The sequence below is a fragment of the Athene cunicularia genome, assembly GCF_003259725.1.
Source record: "Athene cunicularia isolate RWA chromosome 2 unlocalized genomic scaffold, athCun1 chr2_part1, whole genome shotgun sequence".
NCBI lineage: Eukaryota > Metazoa > Chordata > Aves > Strigiformes > Strigidae > Athene > Athene cunicularia.
In genome coordinates, this window is record NW_020799095.1 from 25,307,178 (window position 1) to 25,329,400 (window position 22,223).

Here is a 22,223-nt window from a genome sequence, read left to right on the forward strand (position 1 = left end):
GGACACGTTGAGGGCTGTGCTGGCGGCCGCTCCCCGCAGGCGGGGCTGCCCTCCGGGCCCTGCGCAGCGCAACGCGGGCGGCAGCATATACCCGCGGTCTGGCTTTGGGTGGCTTGGTTACGGGTGAAAAACTGGGGTTTTGATCCAAGGCGCGAGGGTCCGCACGGCTGAATACACAGGGGCCACCCCGCGCACCAGGGACGGAGCGGCGGAGGGACCGCCCGGCGCTCGCTCTGGTTTGGTTTGATAAAACGCTCTTACTGCTTTATGGGATGGTGTTCGGTGTCGTCACTGAACGGTTAGCGTCGCTCAGCGTACCGTTGGCAGGTGGGAAAAGCGCTAACAGTGGCAACGATACCAGTTTTTACACATTAGTGGAAGTAGCTTGTAAGCAGGAAGAACTGAACAGTATTACTGACGCTGAAAAATGCAGCGGGTGTCAGCTGAGATGGAAAATCTCGTGCGGTTTGAAGCCTGCTGTTGCCTGTTTGCGTTCCAAAGGGATTCCGGAGTCCTTCCCCTGCGGAAATGGGGTGTGACACACAAGTTTTCTGGTAGCAGTTGCCTCTTACTTTCGTGTTCGGCCCTTTTTGCATTTAGTCCCTCTTATCTTGTTTCTTTGCAAGTTCTTTCCCCTGTTCCAAGTGTTTCATGACTGGGTGCAGATTACCTTTTTCAAAGGCTTACAGTTTGGCCAAAATTCAGCAGATCTGCATAAAAACTACAATAAGTACATCCCTCTCATCTTCCTTCTCCCCTAAATTCTGTACTTTCCAAGGTATATCTTACTGCTCTAAAACATTAAGGATGCAGATTTTATTTAACCAACGAAAAACACCTGTTTTTTGTTAGCATTCTTGGAAATGACTGGATTGCTTTGGCTAAAATTTAGACGGAAAGACATCTGTCATGAATAGTTTCAGTTTATGTCTTCAAAGTTGCATAAAGCTATAAACAGCAAAACTCGGAGTCTTAAATAGGAAATACTGGGCAACCTTAGTAAAAGGGCATGATACCCAGCCTGTCAGTAATTACACAGATGTGTTCTAGACACGCTCTGTAGATGCATCCTTTGTTTCATCTCTGGTTTTGAATGTGCTCTGTGATGGGAATTGGAAGTGGCTATGGAGTCTGTTCCAGACCCTACAGATGCCAGACAGGAGTCTGACTTCGTAGACTCAGAAGCATGCCCAGGGCAAGAACGATTGAAGCCTTTATTACCTAGACATGTAGGATAAACTCAAAAGTTATCTCACTTATGTGAGTAAAAAATACTGAAAAATAGGTGTTATTGTCATTTCTCAGATTTATCATGTGGATCATAACTAAATCCTGTCAATTATATTTCTGAATATTTTTCTTCACATTCCATAATATCAAAGACAAAATGGAAATTTGTAAATTGTAAATTCCTAGAGAGCAGTCATTAAAGTATTCCAGCAAAGAGCTTAAAGGAAAGCAAGAAATTTTGTTAAAAGAAAGAAAAATTAGTCTGCAACATTGTAATGTTCTGAAGGCGTAGGAAATTTTGTGTCTTTCCTGGGGTTTGTAGCATCTCTTCAGAAACGGGGGAATTATAGAAAAGAAAAAAGTTAAAACATCAATAAGAAAATAAGTATTTGGTATCTCATATGAGAAAGGCAAAAAATATCTTAACCTTTTAAGAAGCTGTTAGGAGACCAGGGAAACTATTTTATCAGATAACAGGAAATTATTCAGGGCATGTTTTGAAGGCCACCTGAACATGAAAAAAGGAGCCAAGAAAACTGTACATAGAATCTCGGTGGGGGGGGTGGGGGGTGTTATAAAACTTGTTTAGGTAACCTGCAAAAGATAATGATGAAACAAGCATTTATCGTCTATAAGGTATCAGAAACTATAATGAACTAATGAACTAAGAAGGGCAACAAAAGACTTGGTTTGTCTCTGAAGGAGGATGGTTCAGGGTATTTCAATGCAGAATCCTGGCATATTGTTTAAAAGGAATTTTTTTATTAAGTTCATGTTTAAAAATTAATACTGCATATGTTTTATTTTAAATGGAGTTTTTTAAATTTTTGATAATCCAACCAAATTATTGATATTTCTTCAGAAATGTTAATAAATAAAAATACTTTCTTTTTTTTCTTTCCTTTTTTTATACATAGGGACTTGAAGGTCCGTTTGGCCCTAAAGGACCTTGGGGACCTCAGGTAAATGAAACATAAGGTATAGAAATACTCTTATATAGTTTTCTGAGAGTTCATTGTGTATTTTGTACACAGTCTAACTTTGCTGCTAAATGGTACGCTTTTGGGGGCAAAAAATAATACATTTTGGTAATGCCAAGAATTTGCTGCACATCTGGCATGGGGCACAAAGCTGTGTTGGTGCAGTCACCTGTTCAGCTGGGCCCTCCATATAGTCTGTGAAACTATTTTCCTTTCACTGAGGACCTTTGAGTTCTTTTTCCCTGCTGCTGGAATTTCTGGTGAGTGAAACTGGTGAGCCAAAGTGGAAGCTTCCACAGAATGATTTGCAAAGTAACTCCTCCAACAGCTGAAGAGATTGAAACCAATCAAGCAGTCTCAAAAATGCTGTGATTGATAAATAATTCTGTGCTGAATCAGATTAAAATCAAAACAGAGTCCTCTTGGTAGCCCAACACACTTTTTTTTTTTTTTTTTCCATTATGGGTTGTCAGTGGCAGGTGTCCCTGATGCTTTCTGTCTTGGTGGTTGCTGGAAGGGGTTAAAGCAGCTGTTGGGTATTTTAACTTATACAGTCTTTTTGGAGAGGACACAGGAATCTGTAGAGAATTGCTTACTGTGGCAGGGATCTCATAAACATTGTCGTATGTTGCCAGCTCTGTATGTCCACAAAGAGAGGACAGAATTTTCCTACTCCAGTGCGACTGCCTGGACATGAGCATCTCTGGAGTAGATGAAACAGTACAGCACATACAGAGTATCACAGATTCACAGAATGGTTGGGGTTGGGAGAGTAGGGACTTAAGGAGAATTTACTGGGGTCAGAACATGAACCTTTAGTCCTAAATTCCATTCCACATAGTTTAAAGCAATATTACTCAGTTTCCCTATAGTGGACAATGTCATTTCTACAATACTAATAAAAATTAGTATTTTTAGCACAACCAAATGTTTGCTGTCTAAGAATGTGGGGAAGGATTCCCATGCAGGTCACAGAGACAAGACCACAGACAATCAATATGATTGGAAGCCAAGCTCAAGCTTTTATTAGCGAGCAAGACCTTATATACTCTTCTGCATGCTAAAAATAGCAGCAAGCCCTTATATACTGTTTGGCTATTTTGCGCTCTAAAAATAGCTCCTCTCAATACTTTCCATGAACATTGCTACCTGCACATAGCCAGTAGATAAGTTCCTGCTTTTGCAGTTCCAAAAAGTCCCTTCTTTATCAGTTTCTTCCTTAACATGCAAGTGCTCATTGTACTTTTTCATTGTCAGTGTGCACGGAAGGTTCATTAACCCAGCATATGCACCCACACCTCCCCCCTTTCTTTTTATTAAAGCTTCCATGCTATTTTCCAACAAGACAGACATCTCATTAAAACAGGAAGACAACATATCAATAATCCCACTACTATTATTCGTGTTGCTAACATTCTCAAAAGCTCTATAATCCACTTTGGTCACCCTAGACTTACTAAAAACTCATCCAAAGGAGAAGAAACTTGTTGAATCTTATGTATATTATCTTGTAATTGCTGAAGCTGACTAAGTATAGATTGAGAGTGATCGGAAAGATTCATACAATACATGTTCTCATATTCTTCACATCCACGTCCTTGTGCCAGTAACAAAAAATCTATAGCTGCTCTATTCTGCAAAACAGCATGCCTTACACTATCTACATCTGTCAACAAATTACTTATTATATTAGATGTAAATTAAATTCTTTTACACTCCAACAGCCCATTTTGCTCAAAGTGGATAGAGCTCTTGCAACCCCTACTCCTGGGGCCAAGAGAGATGCAGCGACAATCTCTCCAGGCCCTCACAATTCCACTTGATCTTGGAAATCTGGGGTGAGTTCATGATGTGTTATGGCCCATTTTAATCTTCAATATCATGTGAGGTTGAGATTTCTTATACTGGGGGCAGAGTTAGGCTTCCCAGATAACACGGACCTCCCACTACTTTGGCAGGGATCCCTCCCCATGCTCGATCCCCACATATTAAAAAATATCCAGGTGGTAACCTTTTAGCTGAACCATTATTCCATATTCCTTTTTCTTCGAGCTGTAAGCCCATTTTGGAAGTATGTGGACCACCACAAAACCATGTTTCACTTATGGGTATCACAGCAGGAATCACTTTCTGCCAACTTCCCATTTTGATTGATTTTCCCAACCCCATGAAACCCACAATGTATCCCACCCCCCAAATCATATACATCCCCAAGGTTGACCTTGGGTGTTATTCCCAGCTACTGGGGGAAGAGAGCCTCTCAGCTCTAACTCCTGTAATGGAAGGGGGGCTGTTTGGTTAAGATAATTCACAATATGCCCCTATAACATAGGCAAGCCTGCTTGTGGGCAACCAACCTTTGCCTGTCCTGTGTTGTTGTACAATGCCCAACACATCCCGTTAACATCCTCTGTTCCATTACTTATTCTTGCCATATTTTTAACAAAGTCTTGAGCACTAAAATATGGCATACCAATCAGACAGGTCCGAAATGGGTCGGTAGCAGTTACTAAACCTAGGCAAAATGACTCCTGTCCTGACTGATTTGCCCAGGTTACCCAGAAATTCTTCTGCAGGTCAATTCCCCATATTCCTTGGCCCATTCCACCTAGTGCGGCCAAAAGATACCAAACCCCACTTCCATTCCCTCCCTCTTTTCCAGTGTTGCTTCTGACATTGCCACTCATGGTTAACCACCCTCCAACTTCTGGGGACAAATATACTGTCCCCACACACTAGAGATTCCACAATATTGTTTTCAGTCACACAATACAAGCATTGAATCTCCTGTCTCTACCTGCCAAACTTGCAAATGTAGTGTCAAGTTCTCTGTAAGTTCTTCTAAGGCCTCATTGGATACTAACAATAGTTCTGGTTTGTGCAACCAATTTGCTGCTACTTGTTGAAGCGTGAATTCAAAGTTCATAGTTGTTCATACTGTGGACATCGCTTCCGGTCATCTGCAGTATCCTGTAGTACACTCGCTGCTGTCCAAAAACACAAGCTGCATCAGGGGCATTTATAGCACCTCCATGGTCGACATCATTCTGCATGATACGGGCAAGTTGAAGCCACGGCTTGACCCACTTGGCTGGAATCCAGAGTGGACCACTTCCTTGCTCACACTGCAACAGTGATTGATGCTGTCTTCTGCTTCCTTTCAGCAGCTTCTTAATTTCTGTGGGGTTTGCCACCGGAGTGATCCAAGTTGGTCACGCTTATTTCCCACACTGTTCACATGGTGGTAACTTCTCACAGTTTAGTACTTTTCCACAGTTCAGTGTTGCAGCTGTCCGTCTGCTGTTTTTCCCTGCCACCTTGGCACAACTCAGCAGTTTCTTATCTATCTTCCAAGGCCTGTTCTTCATCAAAGCCTAGCTGTTTCTCAGAGGCTGTGTAAGGCTGACAGGCCAATGCCTCCCACATCTCCCTTTCTTTGTTTTGCAGCTGCACCTGCAAGACTTGTTTCAAGGCTTTATTAATTAAGGGTTAGGCAAACTTCAAAAAACATAGCATATTTAAAATAGTTCCACAGAAGGCTAAAACAATACAGCAGTTGCAATTACTAGTTAAAAAGAGTAGGCTAATTTTACTACCCATAATTAAAGGATATGACTAAATACTACAAAACTAAACAGTAAGGAAAACACAGAATAGCACACTTAATGGGGTCCTGACATTCAGATCCGCAATTGCTGGGGATCCCTGGATGAAGCGAGAATTTAAGAGTGCCCTTCCTTGCAAATCGGAAATCCTACGTGATGTGTCCATCCATAGGGGAGGCATCCAAAGTTGCTGCAAGCAGGTCCAGCTTCATATATCTAAATCAGCAAGCCAAAATAACTGGCACTTTTCCTTGAGCGGAAACATCTGATTTCATCCTCCTCTTGTGTTCCACCCAAATCCTGGCCAGCACTCAAGGGAGAAAAGCAAGGGAGTTTCTAATGAGGTTAAACACTTGAGTTCTTAATATTGATAAACAAAGGAAGTTGAATACACACATTCTTATAGTATTCCATCCTTATTATTAACTACATTTCATCTAAACTACATCTTTCACTAGTGACTAGTAAGCATATGTGTTAAGGAGTTGCAACTACTGTTAGCATCTTCTCTTAAAAGATTTGGCAACTGTAGTGTGATTAAGGACAGAGATAGTGTATTCTGTCCTGTTGCAGTAGCAAACATTACTCATACATTCTGCTTAAATGATCAGCCGAAGAGACCTCAAACTGTCAGCACAGGGGCTTCTATAGCACCCACAGCTGATTCCTGAGTGTCCACCAAAAGCTGCCTCATCACACCTCAGGTATGGTTGCACACACCTTGCCGGTAACCACCGGAGACCGTGACCTGTGAAGACACAAGCATAACCTCTTCCCCAGGTTATTAAAGGATATGGTCCTTCCCAGTTACCCCTTTTCAGGTTTTTTTGCTAACACTTGAGCCTTGCCCTGGACTTCTTGTTGATCTAGTATCTGCAATGAGAAGTGACACAATATTGGTGGCATCTGTGAGACGAGTAATGTTTAAAAGTTCATGACATATAATGCCTTATTTAGCCTTTCGTTAGGTGTAGATTGATACCCTCCATTTTGTTGTTGTAATAGACGCTTTAGCATGCCAGGCATATACTCCGCGATGGCCTGTCCAGTCAGTGAGTGGGGAATTCCAGTCAGATGCTTGACTCCCCACTGTATAGCAGGACGCAAACACTGCTCCAGAAAAGGCATCGACAGACACATGTACATATTTTAATGTTCCAAATGCAGCTGAGTGATGTCAGATTGCCATAATTCTGAGGACATGAGTCCCTGAGGGTTGACACCACTGGCTGTTGAAGAGAGGGAGTCTGTCTTGTATTCCGGGCAAGTCACAATGATGTCTTTAGCCTGACACCTTGATAAAGAAAACTGGTTTTATATTACCCTGGCATTTTGGTAGAAAAAATGCATGTGAAAGCCATGCTTGCTCGAAGACATTTGTATTAGCCACTCTAACGTGTGCATAGTAACCAGAACAATGATACACACAGGTTCCAGACCAGCAAGTAATAGTAGGCGCTGTCCACCTTTCACGATCAGTTTGGCAAACATTTCTGGACGAGTAGTGACCATCTTGTGCATTTGGTGTGACAAAAAAATCCATTCAGTAATAACAAGAGGGTCACTAAGTGTTTCATCCCATTGAAACAACAGAGCATATGGCTGCCCTGGAGGGTTAAATAATATCAGTTGATACGGATGGCTGGGCACACGTTGTGATGCTTGTCTTTCTGAGATGGTGTTAGCTATACGGTGAGATCTTGTTTCGCTTTCTCTGTAAGGACTCTGGGTGATGTCAGTGAAGGATCTCCTCGCAAAATATCAAACAAGCTATGCAAGATTGTCATTGGTTAGGCCCAACAACAGCCGTATCCAATTTATGGCTCCCAACAGTTTCTGTAAATCATTTAAAGTCTTAACATCAGTTTTAAGTTTAACCTGGTGCGGGACAATGGTCTGTTTATAAATTCTCCACCCCAGGTACTGCCACAGTGATGATCACTGTACCTTTTTTGGTGCTATTTGTAACCCCATTTGAGATACCGAGTCTTTGATTAAAGCAAGAGCCTTTTCCATGATCTCCTGTGTTTCTGCTGCTATAAGGATGTCATCCATATAATGATATATAACAGACTGGGGGACCTGCATTCTAACAAGGCTCAAAGCCTTTGCAACAAACCACTGACAGATCGTGGGACTATTTTTTATGCCTTATGGTAAAACAACCCAGTGGTACTGTCTTGCAAGTTCACTAATATTAATACTGGGAACAGAGAAGGCAAATTTAGGTGCATCATCCGGATGCAAAGGAATGGTAAAAAAAATTGATCCTTTAGCTCAATTATTACAAGATGCCAGTTTCAGGGAATCATTGTTGGGGAGGGCATTCCTGGCTGTAAAGTACCCTTATCCTCCATGGCATCATTAATGTGTCGGAGATCATGTAAAAGTCACTATTTACCACTTTTCTTTAAAATAACAAACTCCAGGGAGTTCTAAGGACTGGTGGTAGATACGATATGTCCTGCACTTAATTGTTCCTGAATTAAATCATTCAGGTGGTGCAACTTTTCCCTTGGCAAGGGCCACTGATCCACCCACACAGGTGATTCTGTTTTCCAGGTTAGTTTCAGGGTGGTTTTCAGGGTGGCTTGCACTGACTGCAGTGATGATTAAGACAAATTTGATCCAATTTGAGTTCCCCATTGAGCCATACAGTCACGACCTGGTAATGTAATAGGGGTTTCCAATATAAATGGATGAATGTTTGCTACCCGGTTTTCTGGGCCCCTTACATGAATGAGATCTTTGCTTTGAAGTGTTACAGCATGAGCACCAACCCCTGAAAAGTACTTGAGTTACCTGAGTTAACAGCCCATCTGCTCACAGATATTACAGTCACATCTGCACCAGTATCTAAAATGTCTGTCAGTCAACAGATTCTTCTGCTTTAGTGAGGGTACATTTTGCCAGATATCAACCTTGTGTCACTGTCTGAGCCCAAAATATTTGAGGAGTACCTGCTGATCCAAATCCTGAGTCACCGCAGCTTCTCGGCATACTATAATATTAGGGGGAACTGCAGTAAAAATAAACAAGCTGAGCAATTTTTGACCCTTTTGTTACTGAACAGGGGGCTACAGAGGTCCAGGCCATAATTCTGATTTCCCCTTCATAATCAGCATCTATGACCCCCAGTAAAACGAACAACACCTGTAAGGCTGTAGATGATCTTCTGACAATATCCCCCTCAGGCAGATGGTGCAGAGGTGCACTCTCCCCGCAGAGTACGCACCTAAATTGAAGACAACAATGAACACAGAATTACTGCCTCCCACTAGAGGAGGTATTTCACCTGTGACACTTAAAACACCAAGCACGAACAAACAGCAGCACCGATGACCCAGCGGGCGAGCACTAGGGCTCTGCACTAAGGAATGTTCACTCCTCCTGCACTACCCCTGCACAGGTACAGAGTCTGCCCTGCGCTTCATTCCTCTGTGGCCGCTTCCCTGGTGGGATAATGGAACCGCGGGTCAGAGAACTCCGCACTGCACAGCTGCAGCTGGGCTGCGCCTCACATCCGCAGAACAATCACACAACCACACAGAGGCCCCTCGCGCTTATTACTCACACAACATAAAACGACAAATACTACAAACATCAAAACACCATTAAGAATATATAAAGCCCTTGCTTATTGATTATGTGGTGTTGACAGACAAGCGACACTGCATCACCGTGTCAGCACCTGCTGTACAAACTGCTGCTTTTGGTGTTCGGGGTGGGGCGGGCGCGGACCGAGAGCGTGGTGTCAGACCCAGCTGCAGGCAGCTGCTCTGCGACGGGGGAGCTCGGGGAGGCCCTGGGCCGCCACCACCAACTCCACGCTTGCAGGTGAGGGGGGTGTGAATGCTCAGTACAGAGATCCACACACTCGGTTTTCCAGAAAGGATACTGTGCCGGCGTTAATACTGTTTTTAAAAGTGCCAGCCAATTCCATGGGACCAACTGATATCCATGAGCGATTGCCTCCAGTATACCTGTTGTAAATGAGTTTTGAAGCCCGTCCTCATCAACGCTTTTCTGTAGTTCTTTAATAACAGAAAAATGCAGTCCTTCCCAACGTGGCTGACATCCCAGCTCATAGCTTACAGGGGCAGCAATCTTTCTCACCGTGTCCATATCCCCTCATGCCAAGGCTTCTTACCTCACTTTTACTCACGGATCATCCCCAGCTAAGGGAGGACACAGGCCAGATTCTCTTTTAGGATTTACAGTGTCAGGGTCTAAAATATTATAACAGTCTACAGACTCAGCATAGAAATCTTGCTCCCGAGGGTCAAAATATGCATCCTCGCCCTCTTTTGCCCAGGGTCAGGTGGATCAGCAGAGCTGCTGGAAGTGGAATATTGTTGTAAACCCGACCCTGGATATTCCAGAGGGCATTTATTAGCATCCAGCCCATAATTTTTTAATTGTTTCTGTAATTCAGATTGAGGAGCCAGCCCTTGACCTCCCTCTATGCGATATAACCATTCGAGCATATCCTTCAGTTGCTGCCCCTGCCATCACATTTCTTCTAAGAATTCAGTTTTGTTGGAGTCTGCTTAAAACAGGATATACCCCAGAAGAGGGAGAAATGTCCTTTATAGGTTCAGAACAAGGGTCTGGTATCTCCATGTCCTCCTCTTCCTCATTGTCCTTTTTTAAAGGAGTTGGAATCTGATCCTCCCACAAGAGGAATTAATGTACGATCCAATCCTCCGAAAAATTCAGCAGCCCCAACTGGTAAGGCAACGGGTGGGGGTGATTCTGTCTGAGTAGTACCTAATTCTCCACTCCCCAAATCCTTTATTGCAGCAGCCACCTGAAAAATTTGAGCTACAGCAGCATCAGTAGCAGTGTCAGCTTTCATAGTTTCCAACATCTTTTTAACTATTCCCCAAGTCTGAGCTGCCTTTGGTGCTTGAGAATTTCCTGTAGTCATCGCTTGCGATAGTTCTCCCTCCAAAGAGTCCCAAAGTCCTATGTCAAACACATTTTGTGGTCTGACAAAAAGTCCTGTCCACTGTCTCCATTTTAATAGTCTGGACAGCACTTCTAGGTTTATCAATACACGCTGCCGGTCCGCTAGTCTTATTAAAAATCCATGGACCGACTTTTCTTCTGCAGATGCTGCACTTCCCATGGCTGCTCACTGTCGTCCCTTTTTCTTTGTTTCTGCACCCTGCAGCCGTTCTCTTTGCCTTGTGGTATCCTCCGTTAAGAAGGGCGTAGTCCCCACTATTGACTGGGTTGTCGCTATCACGTCGATCACGTTGGTCACGCTGATAGCACATCACGTCGGGGTCACCATTTGTGGGGATGGATTCCCATGCAGGTCACAGAGACAAGACCACAGACAATCAATATGATTGGAAGCCAAGCTCAAGCTTTTATTAGTGAGCAAGCCCTTATATACTCTTCTGCATGCTAAAAATAGCAGCAAGCCCTTATATACTGTTTGGCTATTTTTCACTCTAAAAATAGCTTCTCTCAATACTTTACATGAACATTGCTACCTGCACATAGCCAGTAGATAACTTCCTGCTTTTGCAGTTCCAAAAAGTCCCTTCTTTATCAGTTTCTTCCTTAACAAGCACATTCTTTTCTTCTGGCCTTCTTGTAACTATTTCATGGTTTTAGACATCGTTAATCTTCTGACCCAAGTGCTGGTTGTACTTTTTCATTGTCAGTGTGGTTCAGTAACTCAGCATATGCACCCACATAAGAAAAACCATCATTTGTTATTCTTGCTAATTATGAAAGAAGAACATAAAGGATTTGAGAGATTTAAGATCTGCCATGAAATGGATTAAAAAGAGAAACAAAGGAATCAGCATTTCCTTGCAGAAATTAAGCTGTTACTGCAGTGTTCAATTGTTATACTTTAAAATGTTAGCTGGTCTTCCAGGTGAAGTCACAATTGACTTCTATTAAACTAATTTTTTAAGGTGGAAGCATGCCAGATTGAATTACCTTTTAAGTATGTACTAGTTATTTTGATTATTGCTTCTATATTCATTTCAAGCCTTGCATTACTTCTGCATAAAGTAAGAGCCTACATTCTATTTCTATTTGACAGACTTCTCATTACAAACAAAACAACTACTGAAAAGTAGATGAATATTCTACTAAAACAGAGGATTGGTCCAGTAATTTACTGTAACAACAAATAGTAGGAATGTATTACTTACTAATGGACATATAACCCACAGAATAATTTGGGTTGGAAGGGACTTTTAAAGGTTACCTACTCCAACACCCAATTAACATATATAAATGTATAAATGAATATGCCATACAATAAATAACATGACAATCTATATGAATGTATTTATAGGTGATTACATATTACTAAGTTCCATTATTTCATAAAGAAATGCCTCATAAAAGAGAGATGATTTGGAATCCTTTTTGACTTGTAAGACTTTTATGTAGGATGTTGGTGATTTTTACATGTCGCTTAGGTATTAACTTAATAGGGTAGAATTTATTATTTAAATGAGAGAAAAAAGCTGTTAAAATAGCTGGTAACATTTTCAGTTAGTAGTCAACGCGAAACTACAATGCAGGAAAACGGGCATTAAACAGGTAGGCATGCCTACCTTAACCCATGTCTTTCCTCTCAAGTAAATTAGCTGATCTCACAGCTTTAAAACAGGGAGGCACCTGAATTGGAACATGATGATTTTGGCATACCTGGGTTTTGTTCAGTTCTTTCCAAACATGTGTGGTTAGGCCATCAATTTTTCTTTCACAAAGCAGGAATTTGCTTTACTTATCTTTTTCATTATTGGATTTGTGACTTCTAATGCTTCTGTGTAGTGGTGTATTTTTGTAGTTTGTCCCATTGTCAGACCTGTTGTATGTTTAACAGAGGAAGGGATGATAAGCATTTTCATGTCATTCACAGAAGATCAGAAATTAGTTTTTTAACACTATGAAAAGTCAGGTGAAATAGGTATGCATTAATAAGTCTGGGACCCAACCCACACAGTTGCTGACAACTTTCAGTGGGAATAAGGTACACTTATGAGAACATTTTCATACTTTGAGTGAAATTTCTGAAATACAGGCTAGTTTCTCAGTGAAATATGGCCTGGTATCACAGGATATCTGAGGTTGGAAGGCACTTCTGGAGATTATGTAGTCCAACTCCTCTGCACAAGGCAGGGTCAGTTAGAGATGGTTGCTCAGGATCTTGCCCAGTTGGTTTTTGAGTATCTCCAAAAATATAGACTCCTCATCCTCTCTGGGCAACCTGTTCCAGTGTTTGATCACACTCATAGTAATAAAGTTTTCTTCTTACCTATGAATTACCTGGAAAAAAGAGATTTCCTTGGTCCTGTGTGATTAGGGTTTCAGAACCTGCTTTTTTCTGCAAGCCATGGAGATGTTCACTTTTACCTTTTCTCCTTTATTTCACAGAAGCATAGAATGGTTTGGGTGGGAAGGGACCTTAAAGATCATTGAGTTCCAACCCCCCTGCCATGGGCAGGGACACCTCCCACTATACCAGGTTGCTCAAAGTGACATTCAACCTGGCCTTCAACACTTCCATGGAGAGGGCATCCATTTGTTATTTGTATTAACTCTCTTTAAAATTGTCTGAAATAGAAATTATAAACTGAAATACTATTTGGACAATTTCAGGTTCCCTTTGAATAATGTCCTGCTTCAAATATAAAGGCTGATAGTTGGCCTGGAAATATTTAAATGTCACATTTTTAATGGTTTCTTTAGCACTGTTAGAGTCAGGGTCTTAGTTCCTTATTTTAGCTGCCTCTCATATTTATTTTTCTCAGAAAACAAAGCAAACACTTAGTCTTTGGCTTCTTTATTAAATATTTTCCTACTTTTTCTTTTGAATTACAGTAAATAATTTTTAATGATCTTTCCAATGTTTTTATAGCTTAGCAAAACTTCTTAAAGAAAGCATATGGTAAACCATTGTTCTTCCATCCTTCCAATAATCCCCCTGTATTCAGTGCCTTTAGTTTAAAAACATGTGGAGGGACTGTTTTTTTCCATCATTTGTGTTAATGTTTGTTGGCTGTTTTTTCTTTTCTATGAGCATACTGGAGAATTTGTGTTATCCGAGAAACTACATTTTATGTGTTATATATTCACAGGGTTTATTAATTTAAATGACAAATGTGGTCGAATGGTGCAACTGTTAGTTGGCTTAGATTTCATTCTAATATTCCTTCTATTTGAAAAGCATTTTTCCTCATAAAATCAGCATTTTTCCTTAATTATAGTAATCTTCAGGAACTCAGCAATTGTTTTATAAAATAAAGTAGGGCAAAATGTGTGGAAAAATTAAGACTAATTCAAATAGAGTAGTCTATCATATATCAAAGACAAAATTGGCAGCCTGTATTTTGATGCTTATCTGTTTCATTTTTCATCATTCCACTTCCTCTGCTACTGTTCAAGTGGGACATAGTGACTTTTTCACATCTGTTTCTAATAATCACCTACTGGTTCTTTTTATAACAAAGATGAACTTCAGTTTCTGTGTTCCTAACATTTTTCCATAGGAAGGTATGGGACATGAGTTTGGTTAGTACTTGTAATAACCATATCATGTAACTTCGATTTTAAGAGGAAGTTCTTTAGGTAGATACTAGGGAATCAGCAGCTAAGTAGCTGACATCTTGCTCATTTCTTAAGTCCTGATGATGGTCCAAATACTAACATATGTGCTAACTACAGAAGAGGCGTTTCCTGTATCTCTGGCACAAGAGAGATTCAGAGAAATTTAAAAATGAAAAATTGTATTTGAACCAGTAAACGCTGTTACTGTAATGACAAGTACCAAGCAAATTTAATGGAAACACAAGAGTTATTCAGTGTTCCAGAATGCAAAAGAATTTCACCTTCTCAGAGACCACTGTGTCACAGTTGGGACATACACGTTTTATAACTGATCTCAGAAATTAAATTTCCTATGTTGGTCTCAAAGTAAATGCTGGACCAGAGTTTGGTTAGTGACACTGTGAATTTCTCAAAAGTTTCTGAGCCTTTTAATCTCTTGGATCTTTGCTTATGTTTTTCACACTGTGATTTTCCACTTTTAGTTTTCCTGTAGCTATCTCTACATTTGCACCTTCATCCAATAGCAGCATCTTTATTTATAAATAATGAAGAATATTTATTTAGTTTTGAAGTTGTGCCTAAATTATTATTAATCTCTTCATCACCATTGCATAATAGCTGCTTTTTATATTTCCTGGTTCCTTGTAATTGATATGTCTAAATAAACTTACACATAAAAAAATCATTAAGGATCTAATTCAGCTCGATTTTACCAAGTGTCATTTTAATCATACATTTTCTGGCCTCTCAGACTTAGCTCACACTTCTGATCAGTCCCTTTTATATTCTTTGTAAGATCTGCTTAGTTCTAATACCCTATGTGGGAATTGCTTTCATGCAGTTGTATCTCAAACTATTTTTAGCAATTTCTCTGCATGGATGAGATATAAATTTACATTTTTTTATAACTCTGCAGAATATTTCAAGTTTGCTCTATGTACAAGTCTATGAGTTCTTCAAGAATTTTTAATCATGTAGGGACTTTGTACAGAGGAAGCTCCATTTTGAGCTTCTTTTCTTCATTAAAGATCTCTTTAAAATTCATAAGAGGTCAAGGTGTACCAAGGTTAGTTAATGGGTTTCAATATACTAGTTAGAAACAGGTTTTTCCCTTATGACTGTTATGCTTTTCCGTATTTGATTCCTGGAAGGCTGCTTTTTCTTTTAGTTTATGTCCCTCTCTGAGATTTAATGTAGTTGTGTCATGTCTGGCCAAGGGGACTAGCCAAACTAGCCAAATCCTTTCAGGACTACAGAGTTTTGCATGATGCAACACAATGTAAATACTGACTTTTTAAATACATGACAATATCTAATTAAGTTATATAAGTCTACTGCTGCTCTTCCCTTTACAGAAAAAGAAAAAAATATCTAGTCTGACATTGTTGTCATTCACATTGCTTCTGTTTTGGATTATGATTACTTAAACTTGCAAAAATTATTGCTTAGTGGAGCCAGGCAGACTGTTTCAGATGTGCTGTTGTAGTCCTCTATGCCATGATGCATACCCAATAGTACTGGTTTGTCTGATATTAGGTAAGAGAAAGTATGAATTACATCTGGAGTTTAAAGCTGGGGTTCAAACTTCTCTCAGTGTATGTAAAATGTATGTCCTTTTAAAAATATGTCAAATTAAACAGATTCTTCATTGTGATTGTAAAAGTTGTGGGTACACATTGCAAGACTATTTCCCCTAGGTTTTAACATTTCTACTGATTTTTTTTTTTCCTAGAGATCATACTTTCATTCTTTGTATATGTTGTGATTATCACTTAATTTTCACTTAATTATCACTTAATCTTGTTCAATTTCATAATAAAATCCTAATGCAAGTTGCTGTGTTCTAATACCATATATTTTCAGGGTGAAAAAAGTTTTGAGGGTCTAGTAGGTCCAGTTGGCCTACCAGGTCTTTCACCTTGAGCATTCAAAATAACAAGCCTTTTGACTAAGGAAGGTGACTGGTTTTAGATGGCAGAGCATCCTATGCCACTGCATAGGGTTGGATAAGAGTGAATGAACTTCTCGACTTCACTTCTTCCATTAGTATCAGTTGTTGTTGCCTTCCTTTCTATTCACAGAGATGCACAGAAATGTAAGTGAGGGAATTCAAATAAAGACAGCAAGACTGTCCACAGACAGACACATTTACTTCATTAAGAAGGTAATTACTTAATTTTATTAATTGGAAAACTAATCTATGAAAATTTTGAAATTAATCTCCTACCTTACGTTTTTAGGATATCCAGGGTTCTAAAGGAATGAGTGGACCAAAGGGATCCCAAGGTTTGGGTGTTCAGGGTCCAAAGATAACCTGTGAAAAAAAACTATGATTTTAAAAGGATAGAACAAGGGATATACGTAACTGAGGACAAGCCTTTTTATACATTTAGAGCTCTTATTCTTCTAGGGAAAGTCATGAGATAAAAAGTAACTCTTCAGTTTGGATCACTACCAGTAGCTAACTGTTATAGGGAGAACGCTTCTTGAACTATATCTTGGTCACCAGGTGCTTACAAACATAAATTAAAGTGTAGAGGCTTTACAAAGGGTTATTTAAAGGATTTGAAGATGAAATATGCTGTATTCCAACCAGGTTCCTTATTGCTGAGCCTGACCAAAGCACTTTTTCAAACTGGTAATTATTTGTAGCCACAAAGTGGCCGCAAAACAAATGATGTGATTGCCGCACATAAAAACTTTGGTCATCTTTGCTTTAAGATGTCAGCGAAGTCAAACATTTAATAAAAATTATTCCAAATTCAGATTTTTAGGGTTTGGGTTTGTTGGTTGGTTTTTGGTTTTGGGTTGGGTTTTTTTTTAGGAACAACAAGGTGAGCCTGGTCCAAAAGGGGATTGTAGAATTTCAGTAACCAGACTGCCAGAAAGTAAAGTAAGTCTGTTTTGGAATGGTTACTGTTTTAGTCCTTGCTCTGTTTTCTTCCAGTTGTAAGTAATCGTTTCCTAGGAACATTTCTAAAACCAGTATTACATGTCTTCCTAAGTGACACAACAAGACTGTCATTTGAATTCTCTGACAACCCAGAACTGTACATACTTTAGCAGATCATATTCCCTTGCTGATACATTCACTGATCAAGTTCAGCTTTCATTGACTTTGTAGTGCTCAGAAGATCCATGTGTCCAGGTACTGGTGTTCCCAATCTGGGTATCTAAAAGAAATGTGTGAAATGAGTAGTTAGTTTCTCAGGATCAGATAGGAATCAGGAGTAAAACCAATTCTTCCAGAAGATACCCTCCCCCCTTGAAGCATTGTATCTCAGTCTTTTAATATCTTAGTCTTTAGCTTCCACCTTCTATTACAAGGGAACAAATGTTTTGTCCAGACAGTAGCCTCATTTACTAGCTGTGTTCAGATTAAATAATGAAGGAGTCACCCAGTATGAAATACTATCATTATGCATTATCATGTAGATACACCAGAGGGCAGGATTTAGATAGCATAAATATCTTTATAGTTTATATAAATTTAATTCAGCAACTAAATGATCCTTTTGTTACATTGATTGCAATCTGATTTTAAAAAAGCATATTACCATGGTGTTACTTAAATAGTGTATGAATAACAATGGCATTGAATTAAGACATATCGAACATTAATAACAATGTTTTTAAAAAAGTTTGAAATATACTTCAAATTGCATCCATTAGCTATGTCTCCTAGGCAGAAGAAAATCTACCATTCTTTATAGTATCTAGTGTCATTCTTACTGAGTGAAGAGCATACTGTGGGGAAAAAAAAAAAGTAAATTTAGGGCAGACAATTTTGATTAATATAATCGACCAAACTGATCCACAGTGTAAGTCCTTTGACATACTACATTCACGTACTATAGAATAATCACCTTCTTTAGTACTTTTCTAGTTCTGTATCACATTTGCATTCGGTGTGGCTTTTCAAGCTACAGAATCATAATTTACTTTGTCTGTCTTCATACAGAAACTCTCTCTTATCTTTGTCAGTTCTCTCTGTTTCTTCTTTACCATTTTAAGTTGGATTAATGAGAACATCAAGTGTTCAAGGGTGATAGGTATTGTACCAGGAAAGAAAGATGTTACATGATCTTTTCCAGTGGAAGAGGTGACTTAGCAAGAATGCAGGAACTAAAGGCTTTTTAACTCGAAATTCGTAGCAACATAAGATAAATTTTAAGATAAACCTTTGTATTGCAGACCAGATCTTTAGCATAGTCATGTAATGAGTACCTTTAGACAGATTTGGTAGTCCTGGGAGCTAGCTGTACTGAGCATCTGGTTTAGAGCAGCCATTGAAATACTGCTGTACTTAACATCTTAGCAAGAAGTAATAGTGTTAAAAGCAATGCTGTGAATCTGGAGGCATTACTTCCATCAGATTTGACTTCTGAGTGAATATAAAGCTATGAAACTACATACTGGCAAGACTATTGAAAAAATAAAGCTCTGAACTGTAAATCTACAATCCTGTAATAGAACTGTCAAGATCCTTATTGTTCTTCCAAAGCACAGTACATAGTGAGGAGCTTAGGCTGTTTCCAGAGACTAATTACACACAACACGTAACAGATCTACAGATTTTCTAGCCAGAGAAATACAACCAAACTTGACCCCATTGCTATTTGAATGCTGGATGTTTGTGTGCTCTATTAGGTTATATATATATTTGACCAGTCAAACGTTTATGTCTAAAAATAATAAATGTTAACATTTCCTGATTTCTACCTGACGAGACTTGTGTTTGCAGGTCCAAAAGAAGTGAGAAATCTTTGAACACAGCAGGAAATCCATTCACTCAATTCTGTTTTGGCACATAGTGCAGACAAATCTTGATGACTTCTGGAAAAAAGCATTCTTCTATAGCTGACAATCTGTTTCTGGATGGATAGGCAGTTTATAAGTCTTGATCTAAGCTTGCATAAGGTAAGAATAAGTATGTAAACACTATGAGTGATTCATGTGACTGATTTGTTACTAATAAAATGCTTAATCATCACCATCGTATCTGATCCAACACATGCTGGATGCTGCCAGTAATTATCATTTTTATATAGCATTAATAGCTATTTAGTGTAAAAGACTAATCCATTGAAAGTTTTTACTCTTAGTTTGTGTAATGAAGGCAACATTTATTTAATGAAGACAATAAACTTCAATTGAAGTGACACATGCTCATCTGTCATCTGACAGGAAATAATGTAGAGATTTCTAAGAAGGAGGCCTTTCAGGAGCAGACTGCAACTGCTGGGACGGCTAATCCTTCCTTGGTTGCCTGAGGAAGGAGTGTGACCAGTAGTGCATGTATGATTTTTTTCTGGTAGCAGCATGTTCCTCCAGCACATTTCATCTTAACAGAGCATGCACAGACTGACAGTTCTGTGTAGGAATGGTAGTATGTACAATCATATAGCAGATGTACAGCTCTCCCATGCAACCAGACTAGGGTCAGCTCCATCTTTGCTAAAAGCTAAGACCTCACTGAGTTTCTTAGTATGTGTTGTTTCTCCCTTTTACTGAGTTAAAGTTACATATGCTGTCATATTTGTGGCTCACAGCACACATGAATAGATTATGGGCATTTGCCAAGATGTAATTTCTAGTTGAATGTCTTTTAAAAAAGGGATCTACCATTGGAGAAGCAGAAAGTGAGTACTTCAGAAAGTGTATGCTCTAGCAAAAGAGGAGACCTTGCTCCCAGGCTAGATGAAGGGTGCTTCTACTAGCCTCAATGAAGGCAGAGATTTTTTTATGCTAACTGGTCAGTGATGCCCTATTCTTTTCCCCCTATTCTTTCCTCTTCACCAAAATTTTAATGATATCAGCAGGAAAGGTACTCTGCTTACCTAAGAGCCCCTAGTTAGTATATTCCATTGCTGTTATTTACATTTACTAAATGAAAATTGGTGTTTAAATTGTGACAATGCTTTGACAAACTCCACTTGCTTCAGTGTCTGTGGCCAGGAAGATGAACTATTGCAATGAATGTTGAAAGTTTAGGAGAAAATCTTGCCTATAAGACATTCAAATACATTGCTATTAGGGTCCATAACTGTACAAAACAAAAAAAAAACAAACCCAAAAACCAACCCAAACCAACGAGGATTTGATTAGTGAAGTTTAAGTAATCCATTGTTTTTCCTTGTATTTTTTCATACTGCAAAGTTTGAAGATAATCTGAATTTTAGAATGTAATTCTCCTGAGTGGATTGCTTCTTTTCCTCCTTGCTCATAACAGTTTTAACTTCCTTCAGGAAGAATGTTTGTATCCGGATTTGTGATATGTGCCTTGTAGTACAGCAAGTTGATAAACAATGAAGCTAACACTGGATTTCTTTGAGTCCTGCGTTGCCTACATCCAGCCACACAACAGTAACCTCAGATTTCCTAATAGTTCCGTATATTGTGGTGTACCCAGGTATTCCTCCAGTGCTTGGAGTCCTCTTTTGCAATACTTTTCCTCCCTTCCCATATTACTTAAGTTCCTTGTCTTCATTCCCCTTTCCTGTCCTCACTGCTCCCACCACCCCTACCAGCTACCCATGTCTTTTCCTTCTGTTCTGACAGGAGTTGTCAAATTAAGTTTCTGGTTTGCAGCCTTGGAAGCTGATTGCCAAGATCATGAGTTCATCTGGACTGAGCAGAGAGTGGAGGAAACTCAAGTAAGGGCTGACCTCTCTTTGCCATGTGTGTGTGTCAGGGGTTGGTGGTAGGAGATGCCACCAATTAACTACGTGGCTCCTGTTTCTTATTAAAAGTGCACGAATTTAGTATCTCTGTTTTAAATCAGGTAGGAAATAGCCAAAGAACTCAAAGGCTGACCATGAAATTCACATTAGAAAAGAGGCTTTCAGGATTATGGAGAAAGGGAAAAAGTTTTCCCCACCTTGTTTAGTCTGCCATAGGGAAAATATCCCCCATTAATTTTAACAGATTTGGGTTTATATGGGTGTAGTAAATAGACTGCTGTAGATGTAGTTCAGTGGATTTATAATGACAGAAGGCTGGTCTTTGCTACTTGTGTATTTATAGAAGCCCTTCTTGTTGCCTTAAGCTTTGGGAATCATTAAATGGCTTTAGTATGTTCCATTTTGCATTTTTAATTTATCATATGAAGCAACATTAAGCTTTTGAATTGTAGTCAGCTCTCTTTTTCTTTCTGTTTCTCCATTTTATGCATAAAAAAATCTGGATCATAGCAAGTCATCAGCCTTGTTAATGACATTTCTTGATAAGGAGACCAGGAATTCTCCGAGAGCAAGTATTTGCACTCTACAATGTTATGCTCTAATAGCTTTCTAAGGGCAATGCTGTGAAAGAACTATGCTTGAAGCAGAATAAACAGATGTGCTTTAGCACTTTTTGAAAGTTGAATGCCTTCAGGGAAGACATATCAATGGCAAATAATAAACATAGTGTTCACTGTGTTTCTATGAAATAACCTGATTAAATCTGCAATATCAAAATCAAAGTTTAGAACTTCTATATTCTCTGCCTTTTCATCTTTCAGATGTGCTTTTCCTACAAATCTGGAAAAGCATAAATTACTTACAGAGAATGCAAAGCCTCAACGTTCATATTTTTTTGGTAAGACAACTATTCCTAAGCTTTGCCCACTACTTGCTATGCTGAAAGTGTCTTCTGGGTAATGAGAGGTATTAATTTTACCATGAAACTTCCATCAGGTTGCAGCGAAAAGAGCAAACACAGTCTTTGGGTTTGTAAACACAAAAGAGGGAAGAATAGACAACATTACTATCCTATAGAATTAGATACTGAGTCTGGTTTTTCTATATATGTTTAAAACTAATATCTGAGACATAAGCTA

General features: G+C 39.4%; 2 long non-coding RNA genes across 2 annotated transcripts; one reads left to right on the forward strand and one right to left on the reverse strand.

The window, feature by feature from the left end:
• Positions 1-18: 18 nt before the first annotated feature.
• Positions 19-17,286, reverse strand: LOC113476831. Its single transcript, XR_003397792.1, has 3 exons — positions 17,230-17,286; positions 4,147-4,150; positions 19-308 (listed from the first exon to the last, which is right to left on the reverse strand). It is a non-coding gene; the product is annotated as an uncharacterized LOC113476831 (long non-coding RNA).
• Positions 2,148-21,058, forward strand: LOC113476830. Its single transcript, XR_003397791.1, has 3 exons — positions 2,148-2,192; positions 17,226-17,294; positions 20,963-21,058. It is a non-coding gene; the product is annotated as an uncharacterized LOC113476830 (long non-coding RNA).
• Positions 21,059-22,223: the final 1,165 nt, after the last annotated feature.